This window comes from Pristis pectinata, chromosome 1 (genome assembly GCF_009764475.1).
Source record: "Pristis pectinata isolate sPriPec2 chromosome 1, sPriPec2.1.pri, whole genome shotgun sequence".
Classification (NCBI taxonomy): Eukaryota; Metazoa; Chordata; class Chondrichthyes; order Rhinopristiformes; family Pristidae; genus Pristis; species Pristis pectinata.
In genome coordinates, this window is record NC_067405.1 from 109,845,697 (window position 1) to 109,859,544 (window position 13,848).

The following is a 13,848-nucleotide window of genomic DNA, read 5'->3' on the forward strand; positions in this document are numbered from 1 at the left end:
TGGCCTAATTGTTAAATCCCTTGTTTCCGTCATTTGGAGATTAATTAGGATTACTTTCAAGGCTCTGCTGAAAGATTTAGGCATAGGGCATTAGGTCATTCTAATTATGTCTCAGTGTTGTGTTACGTGAAAAGAGCATTGGAGTAATATTGGTTTCGGATCTCATAATTCCGTACTGATATTCTTCCGTAGACTGTTGCTTTTGCTTATTCGCATGCACTTTTGCTTACTTTAACAGTATTATACTATATCTCGGATTTGTAAGAAAACAGTAGAATGCCTTGCAGTTACAACTTGACCAACCATTTTTGATGTGAATATCATGGGATATCTAATGATCAGGTCTGTTTGCTCTGTGCTTCAACATTCCGTCAGTCAACATTGTTAACGTTCTTTAAAACACCTTTTCAATTTTCTTGCTGACTCTACAAGATTTCATCTGCATTTAATTTCCTTTTTAAACAGGTTTCTGATAATGCAGTACCGTATAAATGTTTAATCTACTACTCCTGTAAATTGTTAATATCTCCTTGGAAGAACTGACTGTTAAATTACAAATGTAACAAAACACCTGTGTAAACTTGTGCTAAGATTTAGCATGCATTTTCATAAGTATATATAGATGGACAACTTCATTAATTACCTCATGACATAAACTTCACACAGCATGTGTTTGTTGCATTTGTGTTGACTCCCAGGATCTTGAAAGTCAGAAAGAGATCTACATTCAGATCAAACTTGCACTGTTTCAGGTACCTAGACTTCTGATAATAATTCACGCATATGATAAGGAAGTTATGTTACTAGATAGATTTTGTTTAAAGCAGGGCAATTGTCAATATGATGCTTTGAAATAAGAGGACAAATATAATTTGAATAACATAAATTGTTAACATAGTCATCACTAAAGTTTTATTTTTCTAGCCTACTGAGTTATTTTTATTGGAGTTCATTTACAAAGATTTGTTTAAAATAAAAACAAAATACTGCTTCTTGTAATGATTGTATATATTCATTAAAAGTGTGGGGGGGGGGGGGAACAAGCATTGAAATAAATAGTTTCAGGTTAAGCAGCCTGAAGTCCATTTGGGGCTTTGTCTCAATGGTCACTAAGACCGCAAGAACTGCATTCTTTAACTGGTAAGATGGGGGAGCTGTTGTATCACATTGAAACACTTCAAGAATTCTATACTGCACCAGAGACAAAGACGTGGCATGCTGAATTAGTTCAACCAGTAACATGATTTTTTTACGATACAGAGATGATTGGGGGCTATCATTGTTTGGATTTTAAATAAAAGAACCATAAACCATTGATTCTAGTAAATATATATTTATCATATTTTCTTATGGCATGGAAAGGGACCATTCAGCCCTTTGCATCTAAACTGGCTCTTAGAGCAATCCCATCCATCCCATTCCCCCATTTATGTCCCTGTAACTTAATTGCTCTCACATGCCCATCAGCTCCTACCAGCCACCTTCCTTCACTAGGGGTGATTTTACAGTGGGCAATTAACCTGCTGAGCAGCGTATGCTTGGGATGTGGGAGGAAACTGGGGCACCCAGAGGAAACCCACAGTCACAAGGAGAATGTTCAAGCTTCACGCAAACAGCACTGGAGGTCAGGATCAAACCCAGGTTGCTGGGGCTGTGAGTTAGAAACATCACCTGTTGTGCCTTAACAACTCTTTGTTTTCTTTGGCAGTCCCTCAAAGCTGATGATAAATTGTTTCCAGTACAGTTGTATGCATTCTGAAGTGACCAGTAAGTCCTATGGGGGACCCACAGAGGTAGGACAAATGGAACTTGAAGGGTCAGGTGGGTGTGTTTAGATTGCAGTACAAATCTTCTTCCCTTTGTGCTGGTGCCATCAGAGAGTCTCTTAAATGTCTGGTGACTGATTGGATGCTTCTCCCAAGATTCCCAATGAGGATGTTACATCTTTTTGAGGACATCCGTAAAACACATCCTTTGCTCCCCCGGAAGTCACTTGCTGCATGCAGGTTAGAATCGAGTGTTTGCTGTGAGAGTCTGTATCGGGCTTGCGGATGATGTGGGTCACCTCTAGAGAAGATTGAGATGAGAGCGCGGGTGGTGGGGACATTGGTCTGGAAGAGGATGCTGATGTTTGTTCACCTACCCTGCCATCAGATTTGAAGTAGTTTGTCAAATCCATATTGGTAATACATGAGGTTCCCATTGTAAGTTGCCTTTACTTCTGACGCATACATATTTGTATCAACTGAAGTGTTTTTCAGTTAAGCAGTTATACGTCCACAGAATCTAAGAAAACTGAATCTAAGAAAATTAAGGGCACATTCGTCTACTTTTGACATTAATATTTCTTCAATTGGGAGAAACATGTTGCCTTGGTGAACTGTTATTAATTTCTGTCATGTTTTTACTTGACACTTAAAAGAAATAGATTAACAAAGAGTGAACAGTATTTTGTCAACACATTAACCACATCCAGCAAAAGATATATATCTGGTTCCCCACTACATAATTTACTCTTGTTTATTTTAGAAGCACTCCACATTGTCATGGAATTGATTCCACAAGCAGTTGGTTATAATGCATTATTGATAATAATACAGCACAGACTTCTGGCCTCCCTGACATAGGATGTGCTAAAACATGGGCTATATTGTGAATCCAATAAAGAGAGAAACAAGTACATAAGAAGTGGAAGCATGGAACATAGAACATTACGGCATAGTACAGGCCCTTTGGCCCATGATGTTGTGCCGACATTTTATCCTGCTCTAAGATCTAACCCTTTGCTCCCACATAGCCCTCCATTTTTCTACCATTCATGTGACTATCTAAGAATCTCTTAACTATCCCTAATGTTTCTGCCTCCACCACCTCTGTCGGCAGTGTGTTCCACGCACCCACCACTCTCTGTGTAAAAAAAACTGACATCCCCCCTATACTTCAATCACCTTCAATTTATGCCCTCGATTCTAAGCTGCATACGGCAAGTGACTTCCAGGGGAACAAAGGACGTGTTTCACGGATGTCCTCAAAAAAATGTAACATCCTCATTGAGGCATGGGAATCTTGGGGGAAGCATCCAATCAGTCACCAGACATAGGAGTAAACCATTCAGTCCTTCATGGCTCCACTACCATTCAACAAGATCATGGATAATCTTCTTCATCAACTGCACTTTTCTGACCTTTACCTATATATCATTTGCTTCCTCTAATAATCTAATGATCTCAGGTTTGAAGGCCTTCAGCAGCTGAGACTGCACAGCCCTCCCTTCCCTGGGTCCATAATAGATCCCATCCTTTAATGTCTCCTATATCAGGGAGACTAAAAATCTGAGTTGTATTATGTTGTTATTTATAACATGGTCAACTGACTGCAGATCCACTTCTATTAGAAGAAGGAGAAGAACAATCAACCTGTTGTTACAGTGGGCTCCTATCAGAGAAAGCAAAACTCCCTGAAGGCAGACAAGGTACCAATGACATGGTAGAAGAAGGGATGAGGTCCTGCAATGTAAGATTAGGTGTTAGGTAGGCATTTGAAGAGCAGGGTCTCAAAAGTTGTAATCTCTGGATTGTTTCTGATGTTATGAGTGAGTATAGGAACAGAAGGATAGGTCAGATGAATGTGTGGCTGAAGGGATGGGCTTTAGGTTCCTAGATCCCAGAGACCATTTCCGGGGAAAGGTGGGATCTGTACAAGTGGAACAGGTTGCACCTTAACTAGAATGAGATCAGAATCCTTGCTGGGAGTTTTGCTTGTGCTGTTGGGGAAGATTTAAACTGATTTGGCAGGGGAAGGGGGCTCAGAGTAGTTGTTCAGATGGAGAGGTACAATCACCTTGAGGAAAAATAGTAAGTCCAGAAGGCAGAACAAGAGAGAAAGTGCGCATCAATGGAACTCAAAGCTAAATTGCATCTGGTAAAGTAGTTGGAACTCAAAGCTTTAATTAACACAGGGGTCTGCAATATTGTTGCCATCACTGAGACTTGGTTGAAGAATGAGCAAGACTGGCAGCTCGGTATCCCAGGACATAGAATTTTCAGGGGATTTGGGTGGGTGGGGTGGGGTGGGGGAGGTAAAATGGGAGGTGATGCAATGTTTGTTGAAGATTGCATTACTTCAGCATTAAAGGAGGATATCCTAGAAGCCACATGGGTAGAGATTAGAAATAAAAAGGGTGTTGGCACTTTGCTAGGGGTGTATTACAGGGCCTCCTGACAATCAACAGGAGACAGAGGTACAGATATGTAGACAGATATCAGACAGATGCAATAAAAATAAGATTATATTTAATTTCCCAAATATTAACTGGGATCACCTTAGTGTTAAAGGCTCAGAGGGGGTGGAATTTTCGAGGTGTGTCTAGAGTTTTTTGACCCAGCATGTAGGTAGTCCAACGAGGGATGGAATATTACTGGACCTTATCTTGGGAAACATAGTTAGTCGAGTGGGGGGGGTCATTTGAGATCGTGACCATAATTCCATATATTGTAAATTGGTTATGGGAAAATATAGGAACAGACTAGTAATAAAAGTCTTAATTTGGGGGAAGGCCAATTTCATTAACATAAGGGAAGACCTGGCAAAATAAAGAGAAAAAAAAGGTAAAGGGAACTAATGACAGGGGAAGCCTGTCATGAGTATAAAAAATGTAGGGAGGCAGCTAAAAATGAAATTAGAAAGAAATGAGGGGTTGTGAAAAATCACTTGCAGATAGGATTAAGGTAAATCCAAAGTAAATTAAGGGCAAAAGAGTAACCAGGGAAAAAGTAGGGCCCATGAGGGATAACATGGGCAATGTGCATGGAAACAGAAGGTATAGAACATAAAACATAGAATATTACAGCTCAGTATAGGCCCTTCGGCCCACAACGTTGTGCCAACATTTTATCCTGCTCTTAAGATCTAGTTAATCCTTCCCTCCCACATAGCCCTCCATTTCTCTATCATTCATGTGTCTATCTCTCTTAAATGTCCCTAGTGTACCTGCCCCCACAACCTCTGCTGGCAGTGTGTTCCATGCACCCACCACTCTCTGCGTAAAAACCTTACCCCTGACATCCCCCTTATATCTTCCTCCAATCACCTTAAGATTATGCCCCCTCATGTTAGCCATTGTCAAACTCATGTTCAGAACCAGCAGGAATCTTTTCAAACTACAGTGAGTACAACTTCAGAACCAAGGTCACCAGAACTCAGTTATCAAGCTACAGTATGCAGACAGTGCTTACGTATGCATGCACTCAGAGGCCAAGCTCTACGGCATCATTGACTCATTCACTGAAGCATATGAGAGGATAGGCCTTATACTGAACGTCTGCAAAAGTCCTCGATCAATGTTGCCCCGCTGCTCCTCTCCAACAATAAAAGTTCATAATGAGATGTTGGGAAACATGGACCACTTCCCATATCTCGGGAGCCTCCACTTGGCATGTGCAGACACTGATGATGAAGTTCACCATCATCTTCAATGTGCGAGCAAAGCCTTTGATCAATTGAGGAAAAGTGTTTTGGAAGATAAAGACTTCATACCAGGCACAAAACATATGGTTGTACCAAGTCTGGGCAGCAGTAGTCCCTGCCTTCCTACGTGCTTCTGAGAGCTGGACTTCCCACATCAGACACCTCGAAGCACTGGAAAAATACCACTGTCTGAGCAAAACCCTCCAAATTCACTGGAAGGATAAGTGAATGAACATCAACATCCTCTCCCAGACAAACATCGCCAGCACTGAGGCCCTAGTTACACTCATTCGGTGCTGTTGGGCAGGTCATTGTTGGTTATGATGAAAAACACTATGGTGCTGGAGGAACTCAGCAGGCCAGGCAGCATCCGTGGAGAAAACTAGGTGGTCAACGTTTTGGGTCAGGGGCCTTCTTCAGAACTGAAGATAGGAAAAGGGGAAGCCCAATATATAGGAGGGAAAAGCAGAACAGTGATAGGTGGACAAAAGCCATATAGGTGAGGTCTTAAAATACTTTTCACTGGTATTCACAAAGGAAACAGATTTTGTAGTTGGAGAATCCATTGAAGGGGTAGGTGAAAGTTTAGTGCAGGTTTTCATAAATAAAGAGGAGGTACTTGATGCCTTAGCAGACTTAAAGTTGAATAAATCCCCACGACCAGATGGGATTTATCCCAGACTTCTATGAGAGGCAAGGCAAGAGATGGCTAGCACTCTGAAAAACTGATTCCAAAGGTTAGGGGCCATGAGATCCAGGGCAAGTTGGCAAACTGGATCCAAAATTTCCCCTACAATAGGAGACAGAGGGTGATGGTAGAAGGTTGTTTTTGTGACTAGTGGTGTCCCACAGTGATCGGTGCCGGGATCCTTGCTGTTTGTAATGTACGTGAATGACTGGATTTGGATGTGAGAGGCATAGTAAATCCATGGATGATGTGAAGATTGGTGGAATTGTTGATACTGTGTGTTGTGACTGTGATGTGAGTCACTGGAGAGACACTGAAGCTGATGATATAACAGTCTTTATTCATCGCAACAATTCTCCTGGAGACCTTCATGGTAGAGTTTCCCAAACTCAAAAGTACATCACATTTTTATACCCTTAGGATCAAAGGTAACAGCAGGTGATTCAATACAATTTCAGTAGTTACAATAACATTGTTTACTTCAAGTCTGACAATGCTTCCTTTGAGTTACATATCTATAATGAGAGAAATCTGTCCCAGGAAGGCCAAACTTTAAGGAGGATCTAATTAAGTAGGGCAGCGAAAATGCCCTTCACTTAGGATTCCCTCCCCCGTTACTCTGCTACCATGTCCTTATGTGGATATCTACACTACCTATCATCCCGAATTGGCTATCTGCAAGAGTCTAGCAGAGATGGCAATAAAAGATTCCAGGCATTTAATCCCATCCTCTTCTTGGATACATTTGTCCTCTCGATTTCAACCAGTCTTTAAAATGCAGCTTTTGTCATTCGTGATACTTTGCTTGTTGCCTCCTTCCCTGCTGGCCGGTATTCATTGCATGCTTAACTTCGCCCATTCAGTCTCGAGAACTGAAACTATCAGACATGGCTGTCAGTAGTTATTGTGTGGGCAAGGGGCACCGGCTGGGTAACTTAATTCAACTCGGGTTCACAGGCAACAGTTCACGTTCTATGCCATGACAGAAAATTGTCAGAATGATCACAAGTCTCTCGGTCCCTTTGATCGATCTACAGGAGGGTTTGTGGTGGTCTCTACTTGAATGGCTGCAAGGACCTCATCTACATGGCACCCCCTCCTGGAGTGTCCTTCTGCTCGCTGGCCCAACCACTGGAATGGCCCAGCTCATTTGTGTTCACTCCCATCCAGTCTGGAGTGACTGCCTTCTGATGCTCTGTGCAATTCCTTCTTTCTCTCTCTCTCTCGGCTTGGCCTGCCTTATTTTCGAGGTTGTGGAGCTTGATGTCTCTGCCATAACTCAGATCCCTTCCTGTCTATTTCCCAATGCCTTTCTATTCTGATCTGTATAACTAAACCTCTACCTCAGAACCAGCCTTCATTACAAAGTACCATTACCATTAGACTCTAATAACGCTTTAGTCACAGCTGTTGACATGCACCGTGTCTTCTGCATTTGCATTGCAGTTCCCTTTCTTTCACAGGTCTGCTTCCATCAGGAGCGTTCAGATGTGAAGCAGCAGGCTGGTGTTCATTACTTCAATTCTCTGTAACGACATTGTTAGTGAGTGGACTTAGTCCCTTGGTCTGCCTGTGAGGGCGAGAAGAAGGTGAGTCGTACTGTTTAAAAAAAGTTTTAAAAATCTCCGTATAATTTCACTAAATTGGCTTCGGTAGTTTCTTCCTCAACACCTGCAGTTTGTCGTTTCCTGTTCTTCCACTGCCCTTTTTACCCTGAGATCTGCCCACTCGTTCCCTTTCTGCTCCTTACTTTCCCCTTTCTGGTGTGACTTTAATTCCTGTTACCTCTACAGGCAGCTGCACTGTGTCTGGCCCCATCCCTAGGACCTCCAGACATGATTCACACACGTTGTCCTGTCTCCTGTCCCTGCTTATCGAGACTGCTGTGGCCATGTTGTCTGTTCTGTGGATCATGTGTGTTCACTGACCCTGACTCATCCACATAATCTGCCCCTTCTCTGAGTCAATGAGAGCACCTGCCTTACACAGTGTCTATCCCCAGAATAGTACCCTCATTGTTTGGACATACCCAAAAAGCCACTGGAAGTTGCGCTCCCTCTATCTCAATTACCTGAGGCTCACTTTTCTCTGCTCTCATTGTTTCCCCCCCACCACTGCACTGGTAATGTAAATAGCCTCTCCAGTTGTAGGCAAGGGTAGGTCAGTTATTGATACTGATGACCCTGTGTCCATTAACATATCACATTGCTGACCCCCTAATAAACCTCTTCATGTACATCTGTGGGTGGCCAGCTCTGGCAATGGGGGCTGCAGCCAGCTGTTTGCCTGGCCTAGATGCTGTCCTCACTAGCTCTACGATCTGGTCAGCAGTTGGTTTGGACAGAGAGGGTGCTGCAGTGGCTCCTGCCTGTGACTCTCAGACCTCCCTCCCTTATTAGGGTACCGCCTCCAACCATGGCCTGAGAGGCCACAGCTGTAACATATCATCTCCTTTTACCCTCTATGTCTACTCCAGCAGTCCCCTGCTAGGTGCCTCGGTCGCTGGCACACAAAGTAAGTCCTCCGTGTCCTCGCAGTAGCTACATCCACTACAGCCACCTTGCGACCCCTCTTCTCTCTCCTCTGGTCTATCTCCCCGGCCCATGATACAACCCCTCTTCTCTTTCCTCCAGTCTATCTCCCCGGCCCATGGTTGGTCGATCCCACAGCTATCCCTAAATCTAAAACTTCCTGGTGGGCTCTCAGCCCTTCCTTCAGCATTTTCAGGAAGACTGGATCACCCCTCCCTGGATTGTCCAGCCCTGAGTATTCCTCATAGGCCCAATGTTTACGCTCCGCATAATCCATGACGGGCTCATCAGCTCTCTAAACTACTGACATTATCATTCCCCAGTTACTCTCACCTTCCCCCCAAGTCACTGCCTCACTCCTCCCATAAAGTTCCAATATCTCCCCTTGTGACTGGCACTCCCATTGGTCACCTGTGTACCATCCTGCACCCCTTGGGCCATACTGTCCAACATATTCTTTGGGCATTTGGCCCTAACCAACACGTGTACATCTTTGAGGTGCATCTGGTGAATTTCAATCATTTCCTCGAGCTTGCACCAGAATCTTACATTCCCACAAGCAACTTTAACTGAGGGCAATACACAAAAAATGTTGGAGGAAAACAGCAGGTCAGGCAACATCCATGGAGGGAAATAAACAGTCGACGCTTCAGGCTGAGACCCTTCACCAGGACAAGATCCTTCATCCTGATAAGAGTCTCGGCCCGAAATGTCGACTGTTTATTTCCCTCCGTAGATGCTGCCTGACCTCCTGAGTTCCTCCAGCACTTTTTGTGTATTGCTCCAGATTCCAGCATCTGCAGAATTTCTTGTTCTCCTTAAGTGAGGGCAGCTCTGACGAAATGCTTTACTCCTCCCCGGGGGTGAAGGGTTTATGGATGGTAGTAATCAGTGTCAGGGGCTGGCTAGGGTCGTCAGGGTTCTGGACCTGTCTTAGTGTCTGACCTCAATAGATGACTTCCTGGAAGGCATGGCTGGGTATAACCTCTCCTGTTTGCTGGCCTGTTCCCACTTGTCAACTTAAGAGGCCAGCACCTCCCAATCTACCACTTCACCTTCCTCTTTAGCCATTCCCATGACTGCTACCCAGTGAGCACCAACCTGCTGGGCCTTTCCCCATTTACGTCTCAGACTATCCAGGTCCCAAACTAAATGATCTTTATATTGTTCTAATTCTTTTTGTCCACATCTCTCTCTCTTTGCATTCTGTCTAACTCTTCTTGGTATGTGTCCCTTTCTTTGCCCAGTTCTTTGATTTGTGCACTACATGCCTCTTGCTGTGCCTGACACTTGGTTCTCTCCTGCAACTATTTCCATGCCAATTCCAGTACCAAACAGAAGGCAAGGAAGGGAAAGAAATGACAGAGCGTATTCATGTGTTCTCCCCTTTGTGCCATTGCAGAGGTTTTCTCCCACACACACAAACACACTCGTATAAACAAGTGTTCTACTATACAGTCTTCTGAACCAGTATATACGCACCCCTCTGGCGTCCCGATGGTCAGTAACCACCTTTCACAACTGGTGGCCCTGTCTCACTAAACTGCCCAAAACTGTCTGACAGCTGGTCTCTTAGACAAACACACCGTAGTGTAGTGGCTAGCATAACACTATTATAGCGCCAGCGACCTGGGTTCAATTCCAGCCGCTGTCTGTAAGGAGTTTGTAAGTTCTCCCCATGACTGCGTGGGTTTCCTCTGAGTGCTCCAGTTTCCTCCCACATTCCAAAGACGTGTGGGTTAGTAGGTTAACATGGGTGTAATTGGACAGCATGGGCTCATTGGGCCGGAAGGGCCTGTTACTGTGCTGTATAAATGAAGTTTAAAGTTTAAAAGTCACTGAAAGTTTCTTTTAAAATTACCTGTATTTATTTACATTCCAATATTTTCTGTCTTTTCCATCTGTCATATTAAAAAGTGTTCATGTGGGAGCAGTGCCAGATTTGCGAGTCCACATTTATCATGGAAATTCTGAATAATTGTGTTATATTGTATTGCACCCATTGGCCTGCTGAGTTCCTCCAACATCATTGTGTTTTTCATCTTGATTCCAGCAACTGCAGTCCTTTGTTTCTCTAGTGCCAAGCGACAATATCAGTCTGGTTCCCTCCATAGATGCTGCCTGACTTGCTGAGTTCCTCCAGGACTTTTTGTGTATTGCTCCAGATTCCAGCATCTGCAGAATTTCTTGTATATCAGTCTGGTCTGCAAGCTTCTTTGAGCTCAGTTACAATGGTGCAAAATAACTTAGCCATAGTTGCCTGGTTTGATGCAGGCCAATTAACATAACCCCATTGTCTTACATTTGACTGATGCATATGAGAGCATCCAATAGCCACATCACTTTGCAAACCATATCTCTTGAACAGCCAGACCCCTGGTGTGGGCCAGCAGCCTGTGCTCTGTAGACAGTGCTGTTTGTGTGCAAAGCTGTCCTTTTAACCTCAACCTGATTACTGCTTGCAATTTACGTTAAGAACTGAAGACTGGTTCTTGTTTGAATTAATATCTGATATGTTCACATAACTCCATAACTCCGGAATCCTTAACAGCGTGGAGGGTAACCTTAGCCTGCAGAGAGATATTGATGTGTTGGTGAAATGGGCTGAAGAATATCAGATGGTATTTAATCCAGACAAACGTGAGTTAATATATTTTGGGAGAACTAATGAGGCCAGGACATACGCCATGAGTGGTAGCAGGCACTGAGGAACAGAGAGACCTTGGAGTTCAAGTCTAGAGATCATTGAAGGTGGCAACACAGGTAGACAATGTAGTTTGGAAGGAATAGGAGATTCACCAGGAGAACTGCCTGGGATGGAGCAGTTCAGTTATGAGGAGAGACTGGAGAAGCTAGGTCTGTTCTTCCTGGAGCAGAGGAGGATAAGAGGGGACGTGACTGAGGTATATACAATTGTGAGGGGTATAGATATGGTAGATTCCAGGAGACCTTTCCCCATGTCATAGGTAAATAAAACTAGAGGAAATAGATTAAGGGTAAGTGGGAAGAAATTGAGAGGGGATATGAAGGGGACCTTTTTCACCCAGTGGTGAGTACCTGGAATGCACTGACTGAGAGAGTGGTTGAAGAAGACAGGATTTAAGAAGTGTCAAGGTGAGCACTTTGAATCACTTAAGCATTGAGGGCTGTGAACCAAGTACTGGGAGATGGGATTAATATGGATGGGTGCCCACTGGTCGGCATGGACTAGTTGGGCCAAATGGCCTGTTTCCATGCTGTATGTTTCTATGCCTCTATGACAAGTTAAAATGTTAATCAATGCACCATTGTAGGTGGAACCTAAGAAAGTAGTCTGGATATAAATCCATCTGTGTTTACTCCCTTACTATTTCATGTCAGTGATGTATCAGCAAAGCAAGACTATTTCTGTGACATGAAAATTGATCAGAAGCCTTTATGCCTACTTTCATCCAGTCTGTGAAATGTTCCTCTTTCTGCAACTGGATTTTAATATAAACCAATGAGGTCCAATGGTACCAAAACTTGGAGCTTCCTGTTTTCGCTCTGAGAGTAAGGCAGACTGGAATTTTGGAGGCTACAACCCCAATGGGCACACTTCCAGATCTCATTATCATGGTGAGAAAGGAGCAGCAGCAAGAGCCAAGATAATTCAGTCAACCTTTAAAGGAGGATGTCATCCAGAGATTATCAACCCACTTCTTTCCGCCTCTCTCACTGGAAACACAGGCAGTTAACATCAAAGGGACTCTCCCTGAGGAATCATACATATAAAAAAAATTGCAGCTGAATGAAAATGCAATAAGGTACTCTGTCACCAAGTGAATGTTAAACCAGAACCATCTGCATCTGCCAAAATTATTCCTTTCATTGCTGTGAAGTGACCATAATACTTACCTATCAAGGTTTGGCACATCTCAGGTTGTTAGGCAACTTCTGTGAGAGTGTATTGTGGGCATGTGCTGTTCGTATTTTCAGGAACTTAAGAATTCACCATTCTTGGCAGCAAAATATACCAGTGAGATGGAACCATTAGGTTTGCAAAGGCCATGTTGCAATTAAAGATTGTTTTGTGACCTTCCACAGTAAGTGCTCTCAACTCCCTCACAGTGATTCCACTCCATCAGTGAACAGATTGTGAACAATGCAAGGGTGAGGATTCTCCATTTCCATGTTTGTCCTCCAAATCTCATCCTTCTTGGAATTCTTTAGGAGATGAAAGAGAAAGAGATAGGGTGATGCATTCTGCTTGACAAAGTCTGCCCCTGACTCCTGTGAATATTGACCTTAGTGGACATGAGCAGCAAATAAGCCACATCCACTTATACCATTAAATTCAGCGAATCACATCGCAACAGGATTGCTCAGAGATCCCTCTTTGGTAGCCCTTTATATACTAGATAATAACAGCAGCATGCTGCACATTGCCTCCAAAATTTTGTTCTGTGGAATTTTGGCAATGAATTTCTGGACATGTTAATGGCATGGTGGTGTAGTGGTTAGTGTGAGGCTATTACAGCGCCTGTGATCAGAGTTCAATTCCCACTGCAGTCTGTAAGGAGTTTGTACGTTCTCCCCGTGTCTGCGTGGGTTTCCTCCGGGTGCTCCGGTTTCCTCCCACATTGCAAAGACGTACAGGTAGGTTAACATGGGTCTAAATGGGCGGTGCGGACTCGTTGGACTGGAAGGGCCTGTTACAGTGCCATATAAATAAAGTTTAAAGTTTTAAAAAAATTCTCCTGCCACCTAAGATTTATGCATAAACACAATCAGGGCTCTCTCTTTTTATAACATAGAACATTACAGCACAGTACAGGCCCTTTGGCCCACGATGTTGTGCTGACATTTTATCTTGCTCTAATATTTATCTAACCTTTCCCTCCCACATAGCCCTCCATTTCTCTATCATTCATGTGGCCATCTAAGAGTCTCTTAAATGTCCCTAATGTATCTGCCCCCACAACCTCTGCAGGCAATGCGTTCCACGCACCCACCACTCTCTGTGTAAAAAACTTTGCAACCCCATTTGGAATTTTGCCGTTAAGCTTGCACAGCCTCTTATCATTATTCTCATAAAAATGTATCATTTTGCACTTCTCTGCATTGGATTTCATCAGTTTTGTTTCTGCCCATTTCACCAGTGGTGTGTGACCCTGGAAGTTTATCACCATCTACCGCACTTTG